Consider the following 27609-nt stretch of genomic DNA (forward strand, 5'->3'; position numbering starts at 1 on the left):
GTACAGCAATGACGGAAAGAGCGAGGCATTGAATAGCTCTGCAATGGGCTGAGACTCATGGGTCGGCTCCTCGCACTCAGACCAGCAGTCCCCCCCTTCGTCATAATCCGAGACATTGGAAGACTCGGTGTCCGGAGATTGGGATGGGGAAACCCTACCTGAACGATTCGCTGTGGATCTAGATGAGGAAGCTGGTGCAGAGGAAGGACCAGGAATTGGTGACGCCTGGTGGATACCCGATGATGCCACGGCCTGGATCACTGTCTGTGATATCCACGATTGGAGCTGTGCTGAAAAAGATGGCTCTAGCGAAGGTCGTGACCCTGCAGCCGTTGGAGTTAATGTAGCAGTGGGCGCAGATGATGGGCCGGGCAAATCAAGGTCCTCCCCAAGCATGGGTGGACCCACCTGACCAAAGGTTTGATCAGAGACCTGCTGGATTGCACTCAAAGGCAACCATGCTCCCAATGTGGACGGTACATGTGTCTCAGGTGGGGATGCACCAGGAGGTATGTAATCCTGTTCAGTTGACAAGCGTTGGGCCCGGGAGAATTGCTTCTCCAGGGCTCTATATGTTCTGTCAGCCATCTTATTGCTTGTCTTACCAGCCTTCCTGCCATATTTAGACTTTGCTTTGGCCATACCTGTAGGCACTTCAGAAACCGGCTCGGCTTGGACCATGGTGTTGCCTGTGTCCAAAGGCTGTGGCTCAGTGGGTTCTGCCATGTCGATGTAATGCCCCCAAGAAGGACTCAGAAATTGAGTGACCCTGCAGTAGACGTCAGGAGCCCTCAGCGGGACTGACTGCACGTGGAGAAAAAAGCGTGAACTGCCCCTGGCAACCTGGGCTCACGCTGGGCGCTGTGGAGCACTCATCACCAATGTGCTGGACGCACTTTCAACCAGATCAGAATGGTGACGAAATCACACGTGTCTCGCTAGTGGCAATGGTCAGGATCCTGTAGGCAACCACTAGGTTCAGGGTGGCAGAACTCAGGCAGGGAATGGCAAGCAGGGCCTGCAATGAATAGTGGATTCTGAAACAGAACCTTAATCGCAAGTTAGGATGAAAATAAATATGAGAAAGGCAATATTAATTAAATTGTGAGGTAATTATAAACAACCAACTCCAAAAATGGCGTCCCTGCCTGTCCTGGGCATTTCCCAATGAGACAGTAGTTGGCAAAATGGCGGACACTTCGATTCAGAAGAACTACTTTGCTAGATAGGAGTAGGAGAAGGAACGGACCTCAGTTGAATTCCAAAAGGACTATGTCAGTAAATAATAAAAGGAACAAAAATGAGACTTTTTTTAAGTGCCCACGTGTCTTCGCTGCCGCAGCAATGAAACTTCGCCTCCTTTAGCGGCAGCCAAATAAATGGCTCTGGAAACAATAATGAATTTGTTTTAAACCAATTTTGCACAACAAGCAAGGAGGAAGCTTGCTAACAGTCCGATTGCAACAATTAACTTTAACTTTGGGAATTCAAAATGGCCGCCGCTAGAATGACTCTGACCGATCCCAGTCAGAGAAGGCTCCACATGGCCTCAAAATGGCGGCCGCCATAAGGAACTGGATGTAGTTCCAAAATACTGATCAAAAACAATCTCCTTAGCTAGTGAGAGGAAGGGAACAACCCCCCCACCTTGATGTTACCCTGGGAATTAACGCAGCTAACTGAATAGTTAGGAAAACATAGGCAGACACACACCCCTCAGCCAGGAGAGGGATAAGCTCTGCTCCCAGGTAATGGAAGGAAAAAGAAAGAAAGGAAGGCAAACAAAATTACCAAAACTCACCAGAAAAAGAAACCAATCTAACACTATTATACTCTAGGAAGAATCCACCAATGAATTAAATATCTAGCCTGACCTGTTTTTCATGAAGAGAGTCAAATTATTACGTCCTCATGGGCGAAAGACTAAGATGAAACTGGGAGGAGCTAGATAATGAGGAGGCGTGACAACTTAATCTGATTGGGCAGGAGGACTGAAATAACCCATTGGTGGATTCTTCAGTCATCATGCTGGAGAACCTGCCCCTTTTATACCTTCTCTTCTCTCCACCCTCCTCTTCTTCTTTTCCATGCCGGAAAACTCCAATTACCATGTTGCCACATGCACCAATCCTGGGGCTTCTGCCAAGCTCTGCAGCTCCAGCTAATCTCCTCCAGGCCTGTGCGGCGCCACTTTCGCAGATTCCCTCCCCTGCTACATTTGGCTAGGGCTCATGTACCACCTGCCAGGTGCTAAAGTACCACTGATGGTACGCGTACCACCGGTTGAAGAGCCCTGACCTACAGAACGTAAATCCACAAGTCTCTCCAAAAATCTATTTAAGATTATTTACATAATTCAAAATTTAAGATACCTTAAAAAACTATTATCGTACATCCATATGCATGGGTATGAGAGTATTTATTTATAAGACTTATAAACCACCTCACTCAAAAGCTCCAGGTAGTAAATAACTTTTCTATACTTTTCTCTTTCTATAATTATTATTACTCAGCTCTTAGACGAGAATGCAATCAGATACAGCAAGAAAAAGCAAGTAAACAGTCATGACTGAAACTTAAGCCCACTTATTCATTTCAGTTCTCACAAATATACAGTATTCAAACAGGATCTGTGCCTGAATAGCAGAATTTTGCAATAATATATGTCACTTTAGAGCAGGCATGTCAAACTTGCGACATCACATGTCGTCGCACGACGTATCGGGACTTTTTCCCCATTGCCGGCAATGGGGTGGACACAGTTTCAGCATGATGTATCCAGCCCACGGGCCAGCAGTTTGACATGCCTGCTTTAGAGACTCCTGTCTACCAGTAAATATATAAAATTCATCAAGGTGACGTAGGTTTTTTTCAGTGCTAGTAAAGAGCAAGTTAAACACTAGAACAAAGCTTACATCATAAGAGATGGTAACCAATATGCCAACCTCCCTCTGCTTCACATTGACTTAACCTCTGGAAGCTGGGGAGCCATTACAGGTAGTCTTCGATTTACAACAGTTCATTTAATGACTATTCAAACTTACAGTGGCACTGAAAAGGTAACTTATGACCATTTTTCACACTTACAATCGTTGCAGCATCCCCATGGTCATGTGATCAAAATTTGGATGCTAAGCAACTGGCTCATAGTTATGATGGTTGCAGTGTCCCTGGGTGATGTGATCACTTTTTGTGACCTTCTGACACGCGAAATCACTGGGTAAGCCAGATTCACTTAACAGCCGTGTTAACAACTGAAGTGATTCAGTTAACAGCTGTGGCAATAAAATAGAGCAAAACTCACTTAACTGTTTCACTTAGTAACAGAAATTTTGGACTTAATTGTGGTTATAAGTCAAGGACTACATGTATATCTGTCCTCTAAATTGCTGGGGGTAAGACACAGACTCTGATGAAGTCTGCAAGATTGATTCAGTGGAGAAGTCTGGAGGATCAATAAACACAAGACCAGAAAGTAACAAAAAGTCAGGGGAAATGCCACAGGGCAGTTCTTTTCTTATGATGTTTTTCCACCAAGCAGCTATATCTCTCTATCCACCAACCAGATATCATTAATGAAAGCAACCCTGTTGGAATCAGGTTAAACTTTAGCCAAGCCAATAGAATCACAGTACTTGCCAGATTTCTTTTGTTCAAAGACCAGCAACTAGTTTCAGAGCCACATTCCTACCGCAGTGGTCCCCAACCTTTTGGGCACCAGGGACTGAGTCCATGGAGAGAGGTTTTTCTGCAGACTGGAAGGGGTGTGGTTTTGTATGCTACCTGCATCCCACGGATGGGATTTTGCTTATCTGTGCGGACCGGTTGCTGGCATGCCATGGCCCGGTACCAGTCCACAGACTGGGGGTTGAGGACCCCTGATCTACCATATGTATCAAGGGAAAAAAACATTAAATATCCTAGAGACAAAGGATGAAAAGACTGCAATGCCCCTCCCACCCAAAAGTTTTATAACTTTTTGTGGTAGAAAACAATGGTTGGAATTTTAATTTAAAGACTTAAGATCACTGCTACATTCTTTTGGGTTACAACAAAGGCATGTTAATTAACTTGAGCTATTTTTTTTTTTATAGGATTGGAACAACACTCCTAGATTTAAGGCATTTCACTTGTTTTATGGCCTGATTATTTTAACACACACACCCCTGTGACTTTGAGACTATTGGAGAGGACCATCCCTTTTGGTTTTGGTGATTCATTACCGGCTATTTTTCATTGTAGTGACAACAAATATAGCCTGAAATACAACCTTTGCAGAAAATTTCAGGGTAAAGAGGAATACTTTTAAAAGATTAAAAATTAATTTTAAACATTTTAAAAAAATTCTGGCATAAAGACATATATAAATCCAATAAATAAGAAAAAGAAATAGGTTAGAGTGTAGAAACAGCACAGGAGTATCTTTGAAAACAACTAAAAGTTCAACTAGCAGCTTGATATTGTCTTATAAAGTCTAACATGTATTCTCAAACTTACATGTTTCAAAGTATTGATTATAACTTGGATCATTCTAAAACTGGGAATGATGGGAATTATAGCCAATATTTTGGGGAAAATCCAAGTTAGGTTCTTTTAAAGCCAAATTATCCCCCATTTAAAAAGTCAATGTAATCGCTTTGTTAATTCTGAAGGGTATAATTTATTTATTTATTTATTGCAGTTTAAATAATATTTAAAGGATATTGCCAACCATTAGAAAAGAATTGCTATTTGTTAAAAACTAAGGGCTTTTTGTTCAAATAAATTATTTCCCCTTCAGTTATTCTGTATTTGCTAATAAACATCCCTATTTTTTTTTCCAGCCCCAAGAAAGCCCTACATTTTTTAATTTAGACACCAAGTTTATATTAAGACCAGGCTAAGGAAAAAGAGTAAAGACTACATAGAGATTTGAATGTGCCTCAAGAACACAAACAACAAGGGTTACTTACAGTGTTACCAACAAGTTGTCCTTCGAGCACTAAAGCTGGATATAATGTTGACTCTACTTAGTATGTTTAACATCTACCTCATTTAATAAAGATTAATATCTGACCAAAAAATAGTAAATATTTGTCATATAGAAGCAATGATTAAACTATCAATCTCCTATCTTCAACTGAAAGCAAAGTCCAAAGGACAACTAAAATCAGTATTACCTCTAAATGACTTACCTTTCTTACTACTTAGTACTTCGTCAACTTCATTAGCAGTTGCTTAGTTCAACAATACAGCTGTTAAAAATAGTTCCTGTAACCAAATAGGTGCCTATGTAATCAAAAGAGTAGAACAATGAGGAATGAAGACTAATGAGATTAACAGTTGATCATAAATATTTAATATACCACAGTGAAGGATTAGCTTCTTTTAAAAACTGAGAATAATTTTGGCAAAATAAATGACCATATATGTGTCGAAGAGAGCCAGTTTGTTGGTTAAGTCACAATGCTAGAAACTGGGAAATGTAGGTTCTAGATCTGCCAGCTGGGGGACCTTGACCAGTCATTCTGTCTTAGCCTTAATAAGAAGGCAAAGGCAAACTACTTCTGAAAAAGTTGCCAAGAAAATTGTAGAGACTAGCAGATTCAAGCCTGATCTAAAGACATATTAAAAAGTCTTCATAAAAACTATGTAATCAACAAACATTACTTAGGATAGAGTCTAAGGCAGGGGTAGGCAACCTTGGCTCTTGTATGACTCGTGGACTTCAACTCCCAGAATTCCTGAGCCAGCCCATGCTGAGAAGAAAGGGAGAGGTTTCCATGCTGAGCCATACTGGCTCAGGAATTCTGGGAGTTGAAGTCCACAAGTCATAAAAGAGCCAAGGTTGCCTATCCCTGGTCTAAGGAAATGAAGGATTCAGGCAAAAATTATATCAAGGTCTAACTTCTACCATTACCAACTCAGCAGGTCATCTGCAACTAGTTGCCTGATGTGTTTTATTACAGCCAAAGACAAAAATACAAGACAGCAATATTGAACAGCATCAATGATTTATAATATAAGATACTGTTGGGAGGAACTCCCCCGTTCGGTCCTTCCAGCCGGGATTCCCCTTGACGGCACAGTGCAGAAGAAATAGATCGTGAAGCCAGCTACCAGAAAGAGGTTTAATTTCGAGGATCAGCGTTGAGTGACAATTCAGCTCGAGTCCCCGGCTAGCTAGACAGAGTGATCTTTAAACAGGGGTTTTTATACCCTTTTGTGGTTTCCAAACTTGTCATTTCTGATTGGTAACAAACTTACCATTTCTAATTGGTGAGTTAAAATTTGTCTTTCTTGATTTGCTGGTTTGTGACTATTGTTAGTTCCTTTTTCTTGCCTAAAAGGTGTTAATTACTTTTATTGTTGTGTCCTGATTGCTGCTAGCTGGTTCCTCATTGTGTGTGTCAAGTGTTTGCTGTTTTAGCCTCAGGCTGCTGTTGACCCAGTTTAGTTGGGGTGTTCCTAGATTATTTCTTTGTTGGGCTGGGGAGGGGGTGTCCAACTCTCATCAATTCCCCCATTTTGGGCTATTACTGATGTATCAGTGATTAGCCCAACTGGTTCATATATACGGTAGTGGTGATCAATTTGGCACATCATGAGAGATGTTTTCTTGCTCTGTCCCTTGCTTCTGATGGGAGTTGTGCAGACCTTTAGGCATTTTAACCCTAAAGGAATTAATTGGCATAGGCAACAAAGGAGGGCCCCACCTATTATGACTGTGATTATACTACCAATAAGAATTTTCAACTAATGGAAGTCTGGTAACCATGAAAAGAGCCAGGAAAGGTTCCAGGATGACTGGTTGTGCCCAATGTTTTGTGCTAGTTCTCTTAAATGTTGGATGTCACCTTTAGCTTCCAGTCAGGTTTGCATACCCCCCAAAATTCTTCACAGCCATGGTTCTCCTTAGTACATGACCACTGGCTGCCCAGTTTCAAGGGTTGTTTCCTGCCTTAGCTCTTAATTCAGTGCATCCAGGTTTGTAATGCCCAACTGCCAGGCTATTAAATTTTCTTTAAATTGCACATAATGAGTTCTAGGAATCCCAATCTGAGCTCAACAGTGCAAAATATTCAGGGCATAAGTTTGGGATTTCCTATTGCTTCCTTAGTCAGGGCATATGAATTGCAAATCACCTGAGGGGGCCTAGTTCCCTCCCCCTTGTTATCTGTTGGAAGTTGATCCCTCAAAGCTTTGGTGCAACAGAGCAAAAATCAGCCTGGGGAACTTCACTAAAGGTAGGTGGAGGGGATAGACTCAAGTGTGATTCTGAATGGTGTCTGTGTGTGTGTGCATGTATATGCAGCTACTTTTACAAAATAGTCAATACAAACATTCTGGATAAATTTTCCCTCCCACCAGATAGAAGTCCAAGGTGTTCAGTACTTGTTCTGCCACATATTCCCAAGTGCCATCTCTCCACTAATACATTCAACTGGCTTGTTACAATACAAATGGGGCAAGAAATAAAAGTTTACAATGAGTTTCCACCCTCCCCCCATAGTCTAATTTTCTCTTCTGAGGCTTCACATGGCACCACCTTCCTGCTGCAGCTCTCACAGGCATCTGGGTAAATGGTAGGACTTGGGAAGATGTTCCCCACTTAGATTGCATGGTGGCTTTTTAGTGGATGGCTGGATTCAAAACTCAATTCCATGGCTCAAATGGATGGAGGCAGCATCTGGGTCTGTGTGTTCTGCTTCCAAAGGCTTGGGAGAGGGTTTCAGGGCTGAAAGATATAAGAACAAGGTCTCCCCGCGCTTTCTGGGTGGACTCTACCAGGAGAGGCAGATAAAAGGTATGGAGAACAAAGGGCAGGAAAAGAATTGGAAGGGGGGTAGCTTGCAGGCAGTTTGAAAAGGGCATTAAAACTGCAGTTATTAAACATAGACAAATGGGGAACAACAAAATGAAATGTTTCACCTTTGAACTTGACCATTTGCAACATATTATGGACAAGAACTTGCAACTTGAAAGGAAGAGGAGAAAAAAAAATGCTAAGCAGCTTGAGAATGCTGAAAACTCCAAATAATTTTAAAAGCGTAATATTTTAAGGTGTGCAACTTTCCAGAGATAGGAGAACATTTATTCTAAAATAGATAACATTATTTTAGAGATTAGAAAATGCTTATTTGCTTCAGAAAAGTTTCATAGTAGTTTCACCAGTAAGTGATAGGATAAGAAAAGTAACTTAGGAAAATTATTTCCCCACACAAGCAGACTTGAGCTTCAAAAGGCTCTTGTAGATAGACACACATTTTTCAGGAAAAAGATAGATAAAACACATACAGTAAATGCAAGTGAAACTTTTCCAACAGATAAACTTAAAGCAATCCCTCCTAGTAACTTAAGGCTGTTCTTGAGCGTACACAGAGACAGAGAAAAACAAACAAACAAACACTTTTCTTCACTCTGTTTGTTGGCCAGACAAACAGAGTGAGGTATTTCCTTCTTGTGGCTTATTTTAAGCAGAATTTCTAGCAGAATTTAAAATTCTTTTTCCTTTGGATTTGAAACAGTTAACAGTCACATTTACCTCTCATGCACAGACTTTGACAAACATATATACACAAAGACAAGAGAACAGAAGTCTTAGTTTTACACATCCTACTCATTCCCACCATAAATTTCAGATAACTCAAGTTAGGGAAGGCACATATTTTAAACATACCACGTGGTTGCATAGAGAAGAGAGAGAGAGAGAGAGAGAATCACTATTTCTTATTTTCCCTTTTAAGTACCTTTATTTAGCCAAATTGGTTTCCCAGCAAAGCCCTAAGCAAAGTCTGTATTTTTTTTTCTATACACTACACAGTCGAAGTCTCCTTGTGAGACTTCTTTCCTAATACAGTCGAAGTCTCCTTGCGAGACTTCTTTCCCCCAATACAGTCAAAGTCTCCTTGCGAGACTTCTTTCCTAATACAGATTCTCGGAGGTGAGCGGCCACCTCCGCTCGGGGCTACTGCTTTGATATTTACTGGCAGAAGGGGTCCTGGCTTGCCCAGAATAGGGTTCTCTTTCTCTGCCCGCTCGGTCCTCCTCTCTCACCAGAAGGTCTCACGCTCCGATGCCCCCCCTTGCTTTCCCGAATTCCGCCGGTCACGGCTCCACTGGAGCTAGCAGCAGGTCGGGGTGCGGCTAGAGGGCACACGGAGGGAGCGAGCTCCAGCTGATTCTAAGAGGAGGATGCCTCACACACACACTCATGCATTCTTCCTTTCGTTCCCCCAGACCCTTTAACCTAATAGATTTAAATTTGGTGGCACTTACCCTCTTTCCTGGTAGCTGTTCGAGCGTAAGACTCAAAAACTCCCTTTACTACCCGATGCCGACCGGGCAGGGTCCGAGGAGGCTTCCCCACGGATCAAAGTGTCCGCTGCCGGCTGGGTGATGACTCTTCCGGGCCCGGTCCGGTGGCTGGGTGAGCTGGAAGTCCCTTCGTATGTCGCCAGATTGTTGGGAGGAACTCCCCCGTTCGGTCCTTCCAGCCGGGATTCCCCTTGACGGCACAGTGCAGAAGAAATAGATCGTGAAGCCAGCTACCAGAAAGAGGTTTAATTTCGAGGATCAGCGTTGAGTGACAATTCAGCTCGAGTCCCCGGCTAGCTAGACAGAGTGATCTTTAAACAGGGGTTTTTATACCCTTTTGTGGTTTCCAAACTTGTCATTTCTGATTGGTAACAAACTTACCATTTCTAATTGGTGAGTTAAAATTTGTCTTTCTTGATTTGCTGGTTTGTGACTATTGTTAGTTCCTTTTTCTTGCCTAAAAGGTGTTAATTACTTTTATTGTTGTGTGTTAATCCTGATTGCTGCTAGCTGGTTCCTCATTGTGTGTGTCAAGTGTTTGCTGTTTTAGCCTCAGGCTGCTGTTGACCCAGTTTAGTTGGGGTGTTCCTAGATTATTTCTTTGTTGGGCTGGGGAGGGGGTGTCCAACTCTCATCAATACTATGAACAGGAAACTTTGAATTAACATAACCTTATTCTAAAAAACCAGGAAACTGCAAGATGGTGTTTGGTCATCCTAAACATAACTAATATAAAATTCTTCAGGTTGTCCAGGAACATTCCTAATCAAAGGCAATACTTTGTTACAATTTTATAAGAATGAAGTACTGTAAGGGAAGACATGAACCAATCTTTCAATGAACCACTGAATCACAAGTATAGATTCCAGCACTATGGAAGATATTCCTAAATCTGACTTCCAATACCATTGAAGGAATATTGGATTGATTAATACGCTGAAGTAGGGAGAAGACTGAATAGCTAAGATACTTTTAAAACTGGAAGCATTTTTGTCTATTACAACATTTACAAAATATCCAATAATTTGCAGGGCAGATATCAAGTTCTGTCTGGCTATTATCCACATGATTTGCTTGACAATAGCCCTATTTATTTTACAATAGGAGGGAAGACCTCACTAAAGCATTTTCAATTTCACCCTTGCATCTGGATGTCAGATTAGTAAGAAAGTTTAAGGTCCTTAGACCTTGAGAAAACATGATCATATTCATCCATAAATTATAGATATTAATTCATATTTGGTTTCTACATCTAAGCTATTTTATTAAGGACAAGACTGGAGACACAGAAGTATATTGAAATAATTGCCTCAAAAATGTTTACTGGATTGTGATGTATGTATGTATGTATGTATGAAATATTAAGTAACTGCAGCAAATGAATATTTTATAGAAGGGGTTTGCAACATTTGGGGAGGAGGGGGAGGAGCAAAGTCTGGAACTGGACTTTAAGCAACATGTCAAAGTCTACATTGATAAAAATAACAGATGGTCAGGATAAAAGCTGCTTCAGATTTACATTTAAATTAAAGTTAAATAATGTGATTACTTTTCAGTAGTGCACTTAACAATATCTCTACCTGCCACTTTACAATTTGTATTTGACATACTTTTGGAGACCACTGGAGCTCATATGAAAAACTTTCTGGAAACATTTTCAGTTTGACTGCTCAGCTTTGCTAAATAGTGTGCCTCTCTGGGATATTCATTGAAATATTTCAGCCTCAAAACAATTAAAAGTCATTCAATTTATATAATGTCAAGGACTTTTTCCTTGTACCTAGTCAAAATAGTTTTTCTATTGACAAAAAAAAGTGTTCCACCAGAATTCTCTTCCACAAGTATTGTTCCTTTAAATAGAAAAAGGCATCAACTACAAATTATACACAGACTAGTTATTTATTAAAAACATAATGACTAGAATGAATTATTTATCTTCCTTATTCTCAGATGTTAATCATACAAAAATTCTGCAACTCCAGAAGAACAGACTAAAAATAATGATTCATGGACATGTACAATGTGCATGAAACATATGTAAAGTGAATGATATAAAATATGATTGTATTTAACTTTTACCACCAATCGGGTACATGGCTTTCAAATGCATGCATTATTAATTTCCCATTATTTATAAGATGTAATTTTCCAAGAGCTATGTACAACTTCAATATTTTTAAAATAATCCAAATTCTATTAATTTCAATGAAGGATTAAAAACACAATTTTAAAAAATAAATTCTGCTTAACCTACAAAATTTCTAATTAAACACTTCATTAAAGATTTTCAGTGTAAATCTTGAGTAACATATACTTCATTATTCCCTCAGCCAATTTAGATTATTGTAGTTCTGGCTGTCTGACAAACAAAATAAACATTTTCAGAATGGCTGTGTTTAGCCTCTGGGGAAAAACAAGAGTGCCTGCAACATCTTGGAAAACAATCAGTTGCAATGTTGCAAACTATCAGTTCAAATGTGCAGATTCTGGGCCTGAGAGAGTTAACTATGAATACAGGGAACCTGAGAAATAACCTAGACTAGACTAATGAGAGCAAAGCAGCAGATTTGCTCGATGACTCTGAAAATAAGAAAGCGCAATGGATGCTGGATGCTCAGGCCCTAACAGGAGATTCTGAATGTTGAATGCACGGTATAATACCGAGTTAGCAAGCCGGAAATACCAATATACCATTATCCTTATATTTATATCGTCTGTTTACCACACTATGTTCTCCTCTCCCGTACGAATTAAAAGCATCATACTGTATAACTATTAAAGACACTTCATAAAGATCTCTGGTGTTAGCCCATCTACAAAATTGGATATAATTTCAAGTGCCTTGTGTGTGTGTTTGTGCAAGGAATCATTGCTGGCCGGAGGTGGGCAAAGAGATTCAAACCTAGGCATTCAAACACGCGCTCGGTCAGAGTGCCGTCAGAAACAACTGAGTAAGGAGAGATAAAAACTGCGATTGCCGAGGGATTGGGGAAAGAAACGCGGTTCCATTAATCACAGGTGGCCACGGCGGCGGCATAGGGACGACGCAAAAGAAAAGGTTGAACTGCATCTTTCTGCAACCCGATGCCCTCAACTGTGTCGAACTACATCTCCCAGAATCTCCAACCACGTTAACCAGAGGTAAATGATAGTTGCAATCCAATGCCACTGGACGTCATGTCTCCTCTGAAACTACAGCTTTTGGGTGACTCCAAAAAGAGGAGGAAGAAAAGCTAGCAGCGGGACTTACCTGCGGGGGGCCAGCAATACCACCTTTCCCAGCCGCAGGCGACGAGTCAGCAACAGCTCCCACTTCTTTTTCTCGCTCTGCCCGCGAAACCCGATCCTGAAACTCAGCGGCGGAGGCACAACGGGGCGCGGCTGCGCATGCGTTTAAAAGCACAACAACCTCGATCAGGGAGTAACTAGAGTCCGTCTATGCCAGGTAGGACTTCTGGATTGGAGCGGAGAGCTGTGCGGCTCCCCCTAGAGGATTTGACTCTCGACTGCTGTCGGAGTGGAGGTTCTCCAACAGCTTTGCCAGAGATGCTTTTTCGCGGGGAAGCGAGAGAAGAACGAGAATCGGAGCTGGATATTAATCCCTCTGAGGTCTAAAATATACTTCAATTTGTCTTTCACTTGGACTCGTCCTGAACAGCATTTTCTAGGAGAGAGAAGCAAAAACGATGACATATGCAAACTATTGTCATTCCAGCCACGTCTCCTGCTTCGAGTGTTTTTTAAAACAATTAAAGTTGCCCGTGCGAAGCGTCCTCCCATCTCCGAAAAGCTCTAAAATCCGATTTAGAGCACAGAAATCGCCTGAGGCTGAGCAGGATTATTTCTCAAGTGTCGCTTGACTCAACACTTTCAGGACCGTGTCCACAACAGAGATTTGTAAAGCCTTTTTATGGCTAAGTAAATGATGAACAATCTTTTTTTTTATTGAAAGTTTTTTAAATTTTACAAAACAAATCCCCTCCCCAAACCCCCCCCACCCTCCCATACCCTCCCCCACCTCCCCAAACCTCCCAAACCCTCCCCCAACCTTCCCAGAGCTGAGTACAGGCTTAATTAAATTTTTTCAGAAAAAGAAAAACTTAAAACACATATAAATCCTAAACAAATCTAAATACATTAAATTAAATAGGTTATCTTCACTAAAAAATAATAATTGCAATCATTAAACACATTATACTCTAAACATTTTCTAGTATCATACTTATATTATTATCCATCATTCTGTATAAACTCCCTCCAAAACACAAATTTAAACATTACTTTCTTTGAATATCTATACCTACAATATAAAATCTAATCTCTCCCTCTTTCTTTATCCTAGAACACAAAAATAAATATATAAACCTTCATTATACCATTAAAACTAAATACTCTTTGAATACTTAAACTAAATACTTAAACTTAAACTTCTTATCTAAGATTTTCATTCAATCTCCATAATCTTCTCTCCTATCAAAAAAAAAACTTAAAAGACATATAAATCCTAAACAAATCTAGGTACATTTAATTAAACAAGTTATCTTCTCTTAAAAATAATAATAATAATAATAATAATAATAATAATAATAATAATAATAATACCCCAATCATTAAACACATTATAATATACTCTGAACCTTTTCATATCATACTTATGTTATTATCCATCATTCTTTATAAACTCCCTCCAAAACACAAATTTGAACATTACTTAAAACATTAGAATTCCCTTATACACATTTAAATCTTTACCAATAACAAATTCCATCCACAATAAACACATTCCTTATCAGTCTCTCTTGTCCATAAACCATTAAAATTCCCTTATACACATTTAAATCTTTACCAATAACAAATTCCATCCACAATAAACACATTCCTTATCAGTCTCTCTTGTCCATAAACCTCAAAAGAAGTGCTTTGAAAACTGCCCTTAAAGCTAACTCCAAAAAGTTTGTAAATCTTGCTTCTCCCACAGACTCAGTACTCTTTTGAATACTTAAACTAAGTACTTAAACTTAAACTTCTTATCTAGAATTTTCATTCGATCTCCATCCTTGTCAGTCTCTCTTATCCATAAATCTCGAAAGAAGTGCTTTGAAATCTGCCCTTAAAGGTAGCTCCAAAAAGTTTATAAATCCTGCTTCTCCCACAGACTCAGGAGCCAATACTTGTGAGGCTTCCTTAAACTCCTTCTTCTGTTGCTCTTTTTCTTTACGATTATATGTTGCACGAGTTGTCCTTTGCTCCTTCATCTCGACTTGTTGAGGCCCCTCAAACTGAGATTTCCCATTTTTCATTAATATAGGCTCTTCAGACTGCAATTCTACCCTTAAAGGTTGCTCCAAAAAATTTATAAATCCTACTTCTCCCGCAGATTCAGAAACCAATAGTTGTGAGGCTTCCTTAACCTTCTTCTGTTGCTCCTTTTCTTTACAGTTATATGTTGCACAGGTTATCCTCTCTCCTCCATCTCAACTTGTTGAGGCCCCTCAAACTGAGGTTTCCCAATTTTCATAAGTATAGGCTCTTCAGACTGCATTTCTACCTTCTTTTCTTCCAAAGCTTTAAACTTAATAGATGGCGATGAACATACCCCCAGGACTGAAGTATAAAAGTCTTTTGCTTGAGAAACAGTATTAAGTCTATAACATATCCCCAGGTAATTCACCACCATTCCAATTGGAACATCCCATCTGAACAGGATTCGTCTCTTTTTAAGTTCATCTGCTAAAAAAGCAAACTCCTTTCTTCTTCTTAAAATTTTAGATGGGATCTCCTTTAGAATTATAACATCTTGTGAAGCAATTTGAAATCTCTTCTTATAAAAAGCTTGTATAATTTCGTTGTGCAGGGATCTTTTCCCAAAGTAAATTACCACATCTCTTGGCAAATTCTTTTGCACTGCCACCACAGAGTTAACTCTAAATAATTTTTCAATTTCACTAAGTATTTCCTCTTTTTCTTTATTCAAAAGTGATGAACAATCTTATGGCCTTTGGCAGAAAAGATTTTATAAGCTGTGATCAAGGATATCTGCAAGCTGTGGTTAAAAAAAACCTCAATTATGGCAGCCACAATGGTGCAATTGAAACTCCACCTGTTTTTTATGTATGATGTGCATAAAAAATGAACTTGGCTGACCTCTTGATTCTTTTGACCACACCCTGTGGACACTCCTGAGTGTGAAGTCCTATGATGCCTCTGTCATGAGTAGTTATTCTGGAACGTATAGCTCCATGGACTTTATAGCTCTGTGTAACCCTAACTAGAGAGCAAGTATCAGCATGTTAGAATATCTGGCAGTTATTGGGTTAAATGCTAGGTATGTTGATGGGTCAGTGGGAGGAGTCTCAAAAGGTCATTGGGAGACTTCCTGGACACAAGCCAGGGTGGAATTGCTTTGTCTGAAAGAAGCATGGGCCATTGAATGTCGCACAATGAGCTTGAGTCGTTATAAAGATGGTACGGAACAAAAAATGTCTCGCATGTATCCTGACTTACAGCCTAAATGTTGGAGATGTGGATGTTTGGATGCTACTTACTATCATATCTGGTGGTCGTGTAAAAATATAAAAGCTTTTTGGATTAAGATATGGTGGAATATTCAAAGAATTTTTTTAAGAAATTAATAGTCCAATTACTAGTGAGGAAATTGAGACAGTGATTAAAGAATTAAAATTAAGTAAAGCACCGGGTACAGATGGTTTGACATCTATTTATTATAAAACTTTGGTACAAGAGATGATTCAACCTTTAAGACAGCTTTTTAATAATATATTACAGGGTTTAGAGATTCCCCCGTCATGGGGCAGAGCCTTTATATCTTTAATTCCAAAAGAAGATCAAGATCTTACTCTACCAAAGAATTATAGACCTATATCTCTTTTAAATGTAGATTATAAGATTTTTGCAAAAATATTAGCTAATACTGATTGTGATATTAAGGAGGTTATATTGATGTTAAATTTAATTACAGCCGCAAGGTTGTTAGTAGGGCAATATTGGAAGAAGGAATCTTTGCCTACTTTGCAAGAGTGGTTTTTTAAAGTATCCTATCTGGCGGAAATGGCAAAGATTTCGGCTTTTTTAAAGGATCAATCGCAAGAGAAGTTTTTTGTGGTATGGGAAAAATGGATAGATTTTATACAACATAAGTTGGATATAAAAAAAATATTACTTAGTTTATCAATAATTTATATACAAATTTTAATATTTTATAGATTGTATTATTTTTTCTTTTTCTTTATATGTTTTATTATTATTTTATTTTCTTATATTTCTTTTCTTCTTTCTTTCTCTTTATTCTTTTTTTTAGGTATTTTCTTTTTTTTCTTTAATATTTATCTCTTTTTTATATATATATATTATTGTTAATTATTCTATTAGTAGTTTAAGTAATGTATTTAGACTTATCTATGGTTTATATATATATATATATTTTTTTAAGAATTCAAGAAAATTTAATTAAGCCTATATTCAGCTCTGGGAAAGTTGAGGGAAGGACTGGGAGGGTTGGGGTGGGTTGGGGAGGGTTGTTTTTTCTTATTTTGTAAAATTTTAAAAATTTTCAATTAAAAAAAATTTTTTTAGAAGGGGGGTAAAATTTACCCCACAATTGTTTTTGTTAGGTATTGTTACTGATTGTGATACTAAAGAGACCACATTGATGTTAAATTTAATTACAGCCGCAAGGTTGTTAGGGCAATGTTGGAAGAAGGAATCTTTGCCTACTTTGCAAGAATGGTTTTTTAAAGTTTCTTATTTGGCGGAAATGGCAAAGATTTCGGCTTTTTTGAAGGATCAATCGCAAGAGAAGTATTTTGCGGTATGGAAAAAATGGATAGATTTTATACAATATAAGTTGGATATAAAAAAATATTATTTAGTTTTTTAATAACTTATATTTAAAATTTAAAATATTTTATAGACTTTACTTTTTTATTTTTACTTTTTACTTTTATTATACTTTCTTTTATCTTTTTCTTTTTTCTTCTTCTTTATTTTTTTCCTTTTAAGCATTTTTCTTTTGGTATTTATGTTTTTCTATATATATATTATTGTTAATTATTTTATAATTTGTTTAACTAATGTATTTAGATTTATTCATGGTTTATATCTTTTTTAGGATTTTTTGAAGAAATTTTAATTAAGCCTATATTCAGCTCTGGGAAAGTCGGGGGAGGGAATGGGAGGGTTGGGGAGGTTTGGGGAAGGGTTGTTTTGTTTTTGTAAAATTTTCAAAAAATTTTCAATAAAAATGTATTTATAAAAAAAAAAAAGATGGTACGGAAGAGAGCATCATACTTTTACCTAAAGAAATGGTCTAAAGAAATGGACAAAGGATGTATTTTCCAGGAGTAACAGCCACAGCGTGAACGCAAGTAATCTTTCTGATTAAAATATATTTTTTGTTTGTTATGAGATCGTTTCTTTTGAGTTATCTATCTGACTTGATTTAAAGAAGGCGTTTTTAATTCAGAGTCAGAATAGTAAAACTATGCTCAGAATTCATATCAACTTTGTGAAGGCAAATAGTAAATTGATAAAGATTAATTCTCCTCTCAAAGCTGCAACAGTTCGAAGAAAAAGAGTAAATTTGTTAGCCTTTTCTCTACATTAACCCTTAAGGAAGTAAAGCAGATATTTTCTTACAAGTAGTAATTCGATGTGGCTAATCTCCTTCAATTGCCTGCAAAAGTAATCTCTGGGATCAGTCTCCTACTAAAGCCTACAAGCAAAGCCAGTGTGTTTGGGTAAAGGACAGCATTTCAAGGTGTGATTCAGATGCATTGTTTTGTTATTCGCTGTTAACTCTGCAAGCAGCAACTCCATGACGAAGTTTATTTGCATATTGACAAGCCTCAGCTGGATACTTTTGCTAAATTACCTTTGGATCTGTTCACAAGCTAACTGTGAACTGTTTATAGCAAAGAGAGTAGAAAAGGAAAAATCTACACTCTTGTTTCTTGCATGTAAAGTTTGGATTCTAACACCAAAAGGAGCTTGGGCTTTATCCCCCTCCTTTCTTTGCCAGTGAATTACACAGCCTGAAACAAAGAACTGTTTAATGACTGCCTCTAAAGTTCAGATAAAGGCTTGGAAAGGTGATACCCCCTCCCCTCGTTATATTCTACATTTGCAAGGCAGCCAAAGGCAGGCAATTAACTCTTCACTGCCTTCAAAGGGAAAGCGTCTCTCTCTCTCTCTCTCTCAGCCTGCCTAATGCAAATCAAGGAGTTGAAATTTAAGTGTTTAGAAATATGTTGAGTTTTATGCTTGAAGAGTAACAAAGCAACATGGAGAAAGCTAGGGAGTTCCAAAAAAACATCTACTTCTGCTTTATTGACTATGCTAAAGCCTTTGATTGTGTGGATCACAACAAATTGTGGCAAGTTCTTAAAGAGATGGGAATACCAGACCATCTTATTTGTCTTTTGAGAAACCTATATGCGGGTCAAGAAGCAACAGTGAGAACTGGACACGGAACCACTGATTGGTTCAAAATTGGAAAAGGAGTCCGGCAAAGTGTATACTGTCGCCCTGCCTATTTAACTTATATGCAGAGCACATCATGAGAAAGGCAGGGCTAGATGAATCAAAAGTTGGAATTAAGATTGCCGGGAGAAATATCAACAACCTAAGATATGCAGATGATACCACTCTAATGGCAGAAAGTGAAGAGGAACTAAAGAGCCTCTTGATGCGGGTGAAGAAGGAGAGTGCAAAAGTTGGCTTGAAACTCAACATTAAGAAAACCAAAATCATGGCATCCGGCCCTCTCAATTCCTGGCAAATAGATGGGGAAGAAATGGAGGTAGTGACAGATTTTATTTTTCTGGGCTCCAAGATCACCTCAGATGGGGACTGCAGCCAAGAAATTAAAAGACGCTTGCTCCTGGGGAGGAAAGCTATGGCAAATCTAGACAGCATACTAAAAAGCAGAGACATCACCCTGCCAACAAAAGTGCGTATAGTCCAGGCCATGGTTTTCCCAGTTGCAATGTATGGCTGTGAAAGTTGGACCATAAGAAAGGCTGAGCGCCAAAGAATTGAGGCCTTTGAACTATGGTGCTGGAGAAGACTCCTGCGAGTCCCTTGGACTGCAAGGCGTTCAAACCGGTCAGTCCTAGAAGAGATCACCCCCGACTGCTCTTTAGAAGGCCAGATCCTGAAGTTGAAACTCAAAAACTTTGGTCACCTAATGAGAAGGAAGGACTCACTGGAGAAGGGCCTAATGCTGGGAAAGATTGAGGGCAATAGAAGAAGGGGATGACAGAGAATGGGATGGCTGGATGGAGTCACCGAAGCAGTAGGTGTGAACGTAAATGGACTCCAGAAAATGGTAGAGGACAGGAAGACCTGGAGGAACGTTGTCCATGGGGTCGCGATGGGTCGGACACGGACTTCGCAATTAACAACAACAAACTACGAACAGAAGGAGGAACTCTCCCCAGAACATGCACATGCAGTGGAAGGAGATAAGGAAGATGCTATGTGCAATGGATGGACTCTGAATGGCAACTCAAGGACATTCAGGAACAATTAAGAGACTCAAGAGTCGATAGCGAGATGCAAAGCCTCAAGGTACTAAACGAGGAACGTAAGAAGCTTCTAGAGAGCTCACATGGTTCCCCACAGTCCGAGCTTCACCAGAGAAGCAGATCGGCTGACAGAGCCGAGTCCAAAGTTTCACGCCATTCACATGCACCATCCCAACGATCGCATGCGGCCCCATCCCATGTGTCTGGAAAGGCCTCATCTTTTCACCATATCTCCAAGGCGCATTCCAGCGTGTCACAACAACCTTATGCTACAGGCACCTCCCGCCTTTCGAAAACATCTTCCCGTCATAGCCGAGCATCCAGAATTTCCCATGCAGAGCAAATGATCATCGATGCTGAAGCTGCTGAAACAGTCTTTCGCGTGGCACAGGAGGAGCGACAGAAAAGGAAGAAATTGGAAGCGATGGAAATAGAAGAAGCCCAACTGAAGGCCAAACGAAAGGTTGAAGCAGCCAAAAGGAAGACTGAAGCAGCTCAAAGAGAAGCTGAAGCAGAGGCAGACGCAGATATAAGGAAAGCCAAAATGAAGACCGCTCAAGATGAGCTTGTGTTCATACGAAGCCAGCGAGATGTGGCCGACAAAGTGGCAAGAGCAAAAGGCCTTCAGAAAATACTCCAGCACACCACTTTCTTGCCAAATAGGGAGCAACTGGAAAAGGAAGAGCGTCGTAGCTGTGCACAGGCCTACATGGACAACCAAAGCGCATTCCAGAATGCACAGGTGAGAGCGCCACAGCCAGCCACAAGCCCCCCAAGACCGAGTAGGCGAACAGAGGAATCTCAACGACCAGATGCGGCAGTCAGCCACAGAGTTGATGTCGCGATACCCAGGTCACAAGATCTCCCCACCGTTGCCACCCCATTGAACCCTCTAAAACCACACCTACAACACTGCACACTTGTGATAACCAAACCTGTTTTGGTAGCAACAGTGTTCCAACTGCACCTAGAACACTGCATGCTCATGACAACCAAACCTGTTTTGGAAGCAACAGTGTTCCAGACAAGCAAGAATTACAACAACTTAGCTTTGTCCATAGAGGACAAACAAGACAAACAACGTCTCCAAGACTGGGAGTCATGGAGTGTACTCCCAAGATGTCTCCAAAGCATGCAAGTGCAGCATACGTATGTCTCCAGCTCACCCGCCAAAGTGCAGAAGAAAGAATTGTACACTTCCTTAGATGTGTCTATGAAGGTGACTGCAGCCTTAAGATACGTCTCACTCTACAGCGGGGAGAGCCACACTTACGTCGTCTTATTTGCAACCATAAGATACATCAGAGTCTACAGCGGGGAGTGCTGGAAAAGCGAGACTAACAATACAAGAAGGCCACACAGTACCAAGGTTAGAACTATGTGGTACCACTTTGGCTGTAAAGCTTACCAACTTGACAGCGAAGACGTTGTGCCTTGAACTACAGTCCACCACCTTCTACGCAGACAGCAAGGTGATGTCAAGCTACATCTGCAAACAAAGCAGACACTTCTACGTCCATGTAAGCAACAGAGAGAAAAGGATTGAAACATCTTTAAGCCCTGAACAATGGCAACATGTGCCAGCAAATAATAACTTTGGTAACCAAGTGAAGTGGCCCAACTTTGCCACACAGTTAACAGAATTGATCTGGCTAGAAAGTCTTGAGTTCTTGATCTGTCCAAACAGACAGATGCCACAAAGACCAAAACATTATGCACTTCCAGTTTCAGATCAAAGTGCCAACCTTCAACCTCAGATACACAGTAAGCGTCAACCAATCCGCTTCAAACCCCTATCTAAGCGGAAGCACCTAAGATTAGGCATAGTTTTGATCGTCTTGATCACTTGTCTTAGCATCCCAAGAATTAGCCTTGTAGGAGCCTGCAAGGACTTACTGACTTTCATGGATTCCATGTCGTTAAAGACACCCACACCCACACATGAAGTCCTCACTACCCTGATGACAGCAGTAGCAGCCCTCTTCAATACTCCACCGGTGGTTCCAGACCCTTCGCTTCTTGAGTATCCTGAGGCTTCTGCAGCAGCTATTGTTCCTGATTCTTCAGTTCCGGCTGTTCCTGAGTTTCCAGCTCCAGTTGTTTCTGAGTTTCCAGATGTTCCTGATCCTGATTCTTCAGCCCCAGCTGTTCCTGAGTTTCCAGCTCCAGCTGTTCCTGAGTTTCCAGATGTTCCTGATCCTGATTCTTCAGCCCCAGCTGTTCCTGTGTTTCCAGATCCAGCTGTTCATGTTTTTCCAGGTTCTTCAGTTTTTGAGTATCCTGTGAATCCAGTTCCCTTTGTTCCTGAGAAATTTTCAGTTCCGGTTTTTCTGTTCCAGATTTGGTTTCAGTTTCCTTTACAGGAAGAAGACCTTGTCTCACTGAGAGACAAGCATGCATGCCAAAACTATTGGCCCATGGGACTTATGCACTGGGCCCACCCACTTGATGAACTAGTTTGCCCAGCTGAGGTCCAGATTGTGAAGCCAAGTGAGTCAGGTCGTGACTCAAAGACACGTGTACCAGGCTGATCACCGATTGGTCCCGTTGCTGATGAAGACTGAACCAGAAGATCAAACCTCAAATTATGTATTGTCTTATGCATTGTTTGATGTAACACTTGCCTTTTTTTTGCATAATCATGCATGTTTTATATTTACTTTATAGTTATGCATGTTTGATACCAAGTTTTTACCTATTTAGTCACAAGTTAGTTAACAATGAGTATTGCATACCTTGATGCTATGTTTTTGCTATTTCAGTTAGTTAGTAGTGGAAATATAAATTTCCAAGCGGGGAGTATTCTGGAACCTATACCTCCATGGACCGTATAGCTCTATGTAACCTTAACTAGAGAGCAGGTAACAGCATGTTAGAATATCTGGCAGTTATTGGGTTAAATGCTAGGTATGTTGATGGGTTAGTGGGAGGAGTCTCAAAAGGTCATTGGGAGATTTCCTGGACACAAGCCAGAGTGGAATCTCTTTGTCTGAAAGAAGCATGGGCCTTCGAATGTCTCACAATGAGCTTGAGTCGTTATGAAGATGGTATGGAAGAGAGCATCATACTTTTACCTAAAGAAATGGTCTAAAGAAATGGACAAAGGATGTATTTTCCAGGAGTAACAGCCACAGCGTGATCTTTCTGATTAAAATATACTTTTTGTTTGTTATGAGATCGTTTCTTTTGAGTTGTCTATCTGACTTGATTTAAAGAAGGTGTTTTTAACTCAGAGTCAGAATAGTAGTGCTGTCACAAAATCAAATTAATGAAAATGATTAGTGGGTCACTTGACTTCCCTTTCTCACCAAGCATCTTGATGGCAAGATCAATCACTAAAAGTTCTCCTTAAAGTGGGCAAGGTTGTTCTGATCCTGGGCACTTGTCCTCCATATCAATTGTGGCTTGTGCTATTGGAAACACTGAATACCTGGTTTTCACAGAGGTAGCTGCTCACATAATGTCAGACTGACTTTTGGGGCACAAGGCAACTTGTACCTCTGCTGACTCTGAAATTACATGTATTTGAGACCAGAAAGAGAGGTACTTGGTTTAGCAGCCATTATTATCAAAGTATCTTGGATTTTGATATTTCTACTGTATAGAGTTTTATTATACTTCTTTCATCTTTGCTCTTCTTTGAACAAGTTACTATCTGTTTATTAATGTCCTTTAATATACCAATTTTAGGTTGGAATCTCCTACTGAGTGCAGAGGTCTGTAGGGAAATTTTCATTTTTCTGTTCGTGTTTTTTCTATCTTTGATATCTTTACAAACATCATTTAATACTGCTTCTTTTCTGAAAATTTTGTTAGATTTGTTTCTGAGCTATTTTTCTTTCCTGGCTTTGATTTTTTTTCATGGCAATTTCTACTGTTTGTTCTGACATTCAATTTGCTTTCTTCTGTTACTTGATCCTAAGTAGTTTCTTTTCTTATTTATCCCTAACCACTTGTCTGATTTTATTCCATAGTCCTTTGGTTCCATATCAATGAGATTCAGGACTTCAAAGCAGTTCCTGGCATTCTTTTTTACAAAAGATGGGAATGTGCTTAGGATCTTATTATAGAAACTGGCTATAGAACCTGTACATGAGTATTATGTGATCTATTTCACAGTCAGCCCCTGTCTTTGCTGTTACAACTGAGCTCTCTTCCACCTCTTAGCATCAATAACATAATCAATTTGATTTCTGTGTATTCTGTCTGACAATATGTGGACACCAGTGTCACTTGATTGTTGAAAAATATGTTTACAATGAAGAAATAATTAAACCAGTAGAAACTGTCAAGTTATTTTCCTGTTTTATTTCTAGGCCATTCAACTATATTTTGCTCTGTTCCTTACAATTTCCCACTTTGCTAACTTTCTAAATGGCAAATCTAAGTGATCTTCTAGATTATTAGATAGTGTTGACTGATTTACTGACCAATATTAGAAAAATGTGTCCTTTCCCCCATATCAGATATGTCATCTTGCCTCTCTATTCATTGCCTTGTAATGCCAATAAAACCTGGTTGAATATAGAGTCACTTTTATCATTTGTTACACTAAATGCTGCAGTAATCTCATCATAACTTATTCTGTATTAGGATTTCTGAGCGATGTCTTTTTTGTCAATTATTCCACTGCCGAATCCTCTTCCTAAAGATTAGCCCATAGTTTACAGAGCCCCACTTTTGCTATCCTGTGAGGTATGAGAAAATGAATAACACAGTTTCTGGTTTTCTTGACACAAGATCCTTATCCTTTGTAACACTCAAATAGCATCTGTTCACAGAGATACTACAGGTAAAAGTATAGAGATATGTAAAATTTCAAAGCAATCATATGCATATTTATATATTATTAAACCACTGCAGTTACTGAGACTTAACATTTAAGATAAGCCTCTTTGGAATTGCATTTTGAATCATCTAATTCTTAATAACTGTGCATATTATGTCTGTTATGATTACAATTTAGGAATTTTTAAGCATTAGTTCCATAGCTACTTATACAATATTATGTCCGCCCTGTGGAAACTATATTCAAGAGAAAGGTCATTGGGAAGTTAATATAGTAATAGCCTTTAGTTAGTCCAATCACCTTTGAATAGTAAGTACAAATGTATAAACTTCACATAGTTTTTAGGCCACAACTTCAAAAGCCCTGAGCCCTTTTTCCTTTCTGACTCTTATGTTTTAATAACAACAAAGTGGGAATCTAAAGGCATTTTTCTTTTACCTTCTTTTTTTGCTTTTCCATTTCTTTCTTCTCTTTTGAATAATTGACCTTATTTTATGTCACTGAACGATGGTAGAAGAAATGTGTCCCAAATGGAAAAGATTGATGCAAATTATTTCCATGATTCTGAGTTCTCACCAAAGGGGTCCTCCTATGAAAAACAAATGGAGGGATAATTATAGATTTGAAATGAGCCAAATCAGCAGCTGTTGCTTATGTTTGTTCTTAGTTGTAAGTGACAGCAGAAGAAAACTTGGCAAAAACACACTTCCCGAAGTGGAAAGATGCGTTCACCCCTGTGCTTGTCAGTCCAGTCCTGTGAAAGCTCTAGGGAGAAATTAGAGCCCCGATAAGCTGCTTGCCGAAAGCAAAGAGAGGAACAAAGTAACCTGAATGTTTTTATTTGGGGAGCATAACAGCTCTACATCATCACCTCTGTATTTGAGTGGCCTAGCCGGAATAAACGGTGAGTGTTACCAAAATCTTATTGTGTTTCTTCTTGTTTTGGCATCACTATGAGTGCTTGAAAGCTATATCTGATTTCTTAACAGCACATTTATAACATAGACAATTAATTTAATATTTAATCAATACCTAGACAATTTACCACCTCCAAAGGTAGATAGCAAAGCTTTGTGGAGGTGTATCACTCATAAGCTCCCTTTGCTTAAACGTAGTTGAGGCCTTTTCACAATCACTTTATTCCTTGTATGTTAGATTTTCTCCACATGCTTATAGCAGTATGGAATTACTCCAGAATATTTGCATTAAAAAAAATGGAAGAGGATATGGTGAAAACATTCCTACCATAGATGAATCTCAAACTTTTCTCAGCTCCTAGGTTTTTTTGGTAATTCGGGCCTTAGGGAAGAATAATACCTCTAATTATTACTTTCCTTATGCTTAAAAATATTTAAATATATTTTAGTAAGCCCATGGAATGATGTGTGTTAGAACTAGAATCAATATGTGGCTTAGTGCTAATGTTTTTGTCATTTTTAATTCTTTTTTAACATTGATTGGGTTCCAAACTATCATCAAAGGATCATGCCTTCCAGAAACTATGAGTAAAATTGCAACTTACATCTTTATTAGAAAGTTTCTTGTTGCTGAACAATGTATACCAGTGATTCTCAATCTGTGGTCCACAGACCCCTGGCGGGGGGGGGGGGATGATGTCATCACAGGGGGTCCACAAAGGCTTGAAGAAATGTTATGATTTAAATCTTGAGTTAAGTCCGTGGTAAACAATAGGTTGATAACAATTGATGTATACCATTGATAAAGACAAATATATTTTGTAACTTTGAATTTTAGTTAGCTTAATCAATGAAAATATTTCAAATCAGGGACAAGTACTTATGTGACTACTCATGTTACGTATGACAATGTTGGACAGCTCACAAAACAAACATTTACACAAAGGGAAAAAACAGACCAACCTATCAAAAATAGTGCCATAAAAAAATAGAATAGAAACACAAGTTAAGATAGGCAAGAAAATGGTAAGTGAGCACCTGTCCAGCCTAGACGAGTTCAAATCACCAGGACCAGATGGATTACACCCCAAAGTTCTCAAAGAACTGGCAGATGTGATCTCAGAACCACTGAACTATATTTTTCAAAGATCCTGGAGCACTGGAGAATTACCAGAGGACTGGAAAAAGAGCTGATGTAGTTCCCATCTTCAAAAAAGGAAATTACAGACCTATCAGCCTGACCTCGATACCTGGGAAGATCCTGGAAAAGATAATCAAACAATGAATCAGTGAACACCTAGAGGCAAACAAAGTCATTACTAAAAGCCAGCATGGGTTTGTCAAAAATAGATCATGCCAGACAAATCTTATTGCATTCTTTGACCAAGTGACAAAATTAGTAGATCAGAGGAATGCTGTGGATATAATTTACTTGGACTTCAGTAAAGCATTTGATAAAGTAGATCACAACCTACTACCTGACAAGATAGAAAAATGTGGGGTAGACAGCATCACCACCAGATGGATCCGTAGCTGGCTGACCGGGCATACTCAGTATGTGGTCCTCAATGGAACCACATCTACATGGAGGGAAGTGTGTAGTGGGGTGCCCCAGGGCTCTGTTCTGGGCCTAGTGCTCTTCAACATCTTCATCAACGATTTGGACGAGGGGATAGATGGGGAACTCATCAAATTTGCAGACGACACCAAACTGGCAGGAATAGCCAACATTCCAGAAGACAGGCTTAAGATACAGAAGGATCTTGACAGACTTGAACCCTGGGCATTATCTAACAAAATGAAATTCAATGGTGAAAAAAACAAAGTTCTACATTTAGGCAAGAAAACCAAATGCACAGGTATAGTATAGGGGGTACCTTGCTCAATAGTAGTAACTGTGAGAGGGACCTCGGAGTCCTAGTAGACAATCACCTAAATATGAGCCAGCAGTGTGCTGCAGCTGCCAAAAAGGCCAACACAATGCTAGGCTGCATTAACGGGGATAGAATCAAAATCACTTGATTATTAATACCACTTTACAATGCCTTGGTAAGGCCACACC

General features: G+C 39.4%; 2 protein-coding genes across 7 annotated transcripts in view; one reads left to right on the plus strand and one right to left on the minus strand.

Moving 5' to 3' along the window:
- LOC120308437 (RAB3A interacting protein) overlaps window positions 1-25205 on the minus strand; it is a 112254-nt gene extending 87049 nt beyond the window's left edge. For 2 of the 3 annotated variants that reach the window (XM_039344496.1, XM_039344494.1), the window contains exons 1-2: window positions 25069-25205; window positions 12548-12961 (exon numbers count right to left, since the gene is read on the minus strand). The gene's annotated coding sequence lies outside the window, so the exon portion shown is untranslated. Of the gene's footprint in view, window positions 1-5174; window positions 5269-12547; window positions 12962-25068 lie in introns of all 3 variants that reach the window. The other variant, XM_039344495.1, reaches the window with a different exon arrangement.
- Window positions 25206-25357: 152 nt separating this feature from the next.
- Window positions 25358-27609, plus strand: part of BEST3 (bestrophin 3) — a 53794-nt gene continuing 51542 nt past the window's right edge. For all 4 annotated transcript variants that reach the window (XM_039344490.1, XM_039344491.1, XM_039344492.1 and 1 more), the window contains exon 1: window positions 25358-25534. The gene's annotated coding sequence lies outside the window, so the exon portion shown is untranslated. The remainder of the gene's footprint in view (window positions 25535-27609) is intronic.

This window comes from Crotalus tigris, unplaced genomic scaffold (genome assembly GCF_016545835.1).
Source record: "Crotalus tigris isolate CLP2741 ecotype Arizona unplaced genomic scaffold, ASM1654583v1 scf7180000017916.3911339, whole genome shotgun sequence".
NCBI classification, from domain to species: domain Eukaryota; kingdom Metazoa; phylum Chordata; class Lepidosauria; order Squamata; family Viperidae; genus Crotalus; species Crotalus tigris.